Source organism: Heptranchias perlo, chromosome 3 (assembly GCF_035084215.1).
Source record: "Heptranchias perlo isolate sHepPer1 chromosome 3, sHepPer1.hap1, whole genome shotgun sequence".
NCBI lineage: Eukaryota > Metazoa > Chordata > Chondrichthyes > Hexanchiformes > Hexanchidae > Heptranchias > Heptranchias perlo.
The window spans coordinates 53985271-53989373 of NC_090327.1; the positions used below are offsets into that span (position 1 = coordinate 53985271).

Consider the following 4103-nt stretch of genomic DNA (forward strand, 5'->3'; position numbering starts at 1 on the left):
CTGTTCCCAGTGAAAAAAGCATTCCTTGCTTTAATATACATGCTTCATCGTCGCTAGGTCAAAATCCTGATACTCCCTTCCTAACAGCAATCTGGGAGAACCTTCACCACACGGACTGCAGCGGTTCAAGAAGGCGGCTCACCACCACCTTCTCAAAGGCAATTAGGGATGGACAATAAATGCTGGCCTCGCCAGCGACGCACACATCCCATGAACGAATAAAAAAAAAGAAATTTCTTCCACCTATCTCCTCACTTTCTTAGTGACAATTTTAAGTTGATGGCTCATTGTTACTGATTCCCCAACCAGAAAAAATAGTCTTTCTCTATTCATGGTATCAAAACTCTTTACAATTAAAAAAACTGTATTAACTCTACTCTTTGCTTTCTCCGCTTCAGAGTACAATATAACTCCAATCTAAATTGAGAACAATGGCCCGCACATGGTCCACAATGTGATCTACCTACAGCAGAAAATAACTGTGTATAATAAATAGCTATTGTAACAGAGTGAGAGAGGGACAATATGTGAGCCATTGGCTTTTGAGAGCTCTGTATCCGCGATAGGGGTACAGCTTTAAGAAACTATATAAAATGTCACAATGACCAAGACAAGGCAGTATAGCTTTAAGAAATCATTGATTTTAATTGCCTTTAATGAGGAAGGACTCCCCCTGGAAGGCTAAAAGGCAGGGAAATAGTTCAATTCAAAAAGAGCTTGGAGAAGAAGGAGCTGAATGAGAGGGTGTATGCTGGAAAACAATTCCTGTTACTGTTTTGTTCCTCACCGCACTTAAAGGATCAACTTCTGTGGGTGAGTAAACCTCACTTGTTTTAAACATTAAGCTCTAGTCTGAGTGTCAAATTGACCACTGGGTCCTGGGCCTGCTTCAGCTTGTTACATGTGGTGCCAGGAGTGGGATTTTGGCACTCTGAGAAAGGCCACCATCGTGGAGGAAATGATGAGAGCATTCATGCAGGCCCCATTGGCACAACAGGAGCAGACTAACAAGATTCTGGAATTTCAACAGGAAACTAATCGGATCATGATGGCGAAAGCAGAAAGAACTGAGGCCGAGATCCAGAATTTGATGGAGAGACTGGTGATGGGAGGATCCATGGTGACAGACCCACAGCCTATCTGGCCCAACTTGGTATTACAAAAGATGACAATGTGGAGGTGTACCTTCTGGCCTTCGAACGATGTGCAGAGTGAGAAAAGTGGCCAAAAGAACAAATGGCAGGGATTGTGGCTCCTCTTTTGGTAGGAGATGCCCAAAAGGCATACTTTGACTTGGAACTGATGGATGCAGTTGATTACCAGATGCCGAAGGAGGAAATCCTGACTTGTATTGGAATAACCCCCATGGTGAGAGCTCAATGGATTCAAACCTGGGCCTATGAGATGGGGAAACCTCCAAGATCACAAAAGTACGAGAAGATACATCTGGCTTGGCGATAGCTACAGCCTGAGACAAATAACCTGGCGAAGATCATGGAGCTGATTGTCATGGACTGGTTCATCCCCTCTCTACCTCTTAACGCCAGGAGATGAATCGGACAAGGCGAACTGGCGGACGGCCAGGAGTTGGTGGCTGTAGTAGAGTAGCATCTGGCGGCGGAAGAACTGGCTCGTGATTGAGGAGACATCCTGTCCAGGACCCTGTGGTGCCTTCCTAGCCTGAAGAATTGTGGGAATCCCTGTAAAACTGTATGGGGGGAGGGGGTGCGTGGAGGTGCAGCAAAAAGCTATGAAGGGACATGGTAACCTCTTTGATAACAAAATTAAAAATGTTACGGTGTTATCGTTGTGAAGGGTTAGGGCACAATGCAAATCACTGTCCTAACATTGGGGAATCTATCGACTGTAGTCTGGGAAACCAGAACCCAGTCCCTGGGGAGGATTATTTGATTGACCTAGTGCAAACTGTGAGCCACGTGGAGACCACCCATTGTTTTTTAAAGGCCATAAAGATAAACTATAAAGGGTTCATTGCGCTGACTGATTCTGGTAGCATTGACGTTGGTAGCTGCCAATCTGGTGCGACTTTCCCAGTTACTTCATGAGTCCAAAATAGGGGTATGTTGTGTTCAAGGGGATGTGCGGTATTATCCCACTACTATGGTGAATTTAGAGTATGACTGCAAAAGTCAGGCGATTACTGCAGGGGTAGTCCCAGGCCCCTCAATCAGTGATCCTGGGAAGGGATTGTTTGGCATTTGAAGCCTACGTTAAAAACAAGGTGCAGGACATGCCCCTGTCGGACACAGACACTAATGAGGAGTTCACTCAATTTTTCCTTTGAGGACCCCAACATATTTGAGGATTGGGAAGAAATGAAAATCTAAAGGAGAGTGGAGGCGGGATAAGGCTTGAGGAGCTAGATAACAGGCCCCTACTATTTTAGTAGGAGATCAACTCAAGACCCCATCCATTAGTAGAGCACCTCTGTCAGACACAGAGGGAGAAGATTCCCAAGAGGACATTCTTAGGAGAAGGGAAGACTCCCTAGAGGAGTTTCACATGAGTATGACAGATTTCAAACAGGAACAGGCTAATGACTTGGCTTTTCAGAACGTGAAATCCAAAGTGGTATTGGTTAATGGACACTCGGTAGAAAGTAAATTAAAAAGGGCTGCACCTTACTATATAATTGAGAATGATTTGTTGTACAGTGAGCACAGGATAGAGGTAGAACAACTATTGGTTCCAACACCCTTTCAATGGCCCATAAACACTTGTTTGGTAGAAAAACCCAGGAGAAAATCTTCTGTTTTTTTTTTTTGGTCAGGGATTTATAAGAGTTCAATTGTATTGTAATTCCTCTCCAGAACGTCAATTGGCAGGACCTAAACCTCATCTCCATGCTCTGTTGGTCCCCCTACCCATAATCAATGTATCCTTCAAAAGAATTGCTATGGAGCTTGTGGCCTTTGGAAAGGTCTGCCAAATGATACCAGTATATTCTAGTAATAGTTGATTATGCAACTAGGTACCCAGATGCTATTCTCTTATGGAACATGGCATCAAAAAGTATTGCCAATTAATTGGTAAGGGTATTTTCCAGGGTAGGAATTCCAAAAGAGATTCTGACTGATCAGCAGACTCCATTTCAATCCAAACTAATGGGCGACCTATGTGCTTTATTAAAGATTAAGGCTCTATGAACCTGTATATATCATCCCCAGACTGATGGGTTGGTGGAATGTTTTGAAAAAGCTTTAATAAATATACTAAAAGTAAACAATGATGGCAAGAACTGGGATGCCTTGTTACCATATTTAATGTTTGCAATTTGAGAAGTTCCACAGGTTTCCAAGGGGTTTTCACCTTTCAATCTTCTCAACGGGAGACAACTCCATGGGCTTCAGAAACTATTTGGGAGGAACAGAATAGCCCTTGTCGGAATGTGGTAGAACACATTCTGAAAATGAGGGAGAGGGCGGAGATAGGAGTACCTGGAAAAGGCCCAAGAAAAGCAATGGGTCTACAATAAGCAGGCCAGAATGAGGCGTTTCCATGAGGGCGACCAAGATTTGCTTCTGGTTCCCATGTTCAGGCGCAAACTAGTGGCTCAAAAGCAGGGCCAATACGAGATTGTGGATAAGTAGGTCCTGTAAATTACAAAGTTAGTCAGCCTGGAAGAAGAAGGAAGGAGCAGATCTACCATATTATTGTGCTAAAGCCACAGAGATCAGGCGACCATTATGTCCGAGCCAGGGCCTCTTTTGGAAACTAAGACCTGAGAAACCGGGGAAGTTCGCCTGGCTGAAGAATTAACAGCACAGCAGTGATGATAACTGCTAAAATTAATCGAAAGAAATAGGGATGTTTTTACCTCTCGACCTGGTGAAATCTCATGTTATTAAACATGATATCGTAACACTCCTGGGGATAATGGTTTCGTTGAAACTGTACCGGATCCCTGAGGCGAAGGGACAGGAGGTCTCAAGGTCTGGGGGTAATAGAGTCTAACAGTGGTCAAAACCTATAGTCATGGTACCAAAACCTGATGGGTCGTAGATATTCTGTAATGATATTAGAAAAACAGATATCGTTAATGGATTCTGCCAAAGAAAAAAAGCTGTCTTTGTCAGGCCTGA

At 43.8% G+C, this 4103-nt stretch overlaps 1 long non-coding RNA gene across 1 annotated transcript; it reads left to right on the forward strand.

The window, feature by feature from the left end:
- Positions 1-727: 727 nt before the first annotated feature.
- LOC137314063 (uncharacterized) lies at positions 728-3247 on the forward strand. Its single transcript, XR_010961178.1, has 2 exons — positions 728-813; positions 1031-3247. It is a non-coding gene; the product is annotated as an uncharacterized lncRNA (long non-coding RNA).
- The last annotated feature ends 856 nt before the right edge of the window (positions 3248-4103 follow it).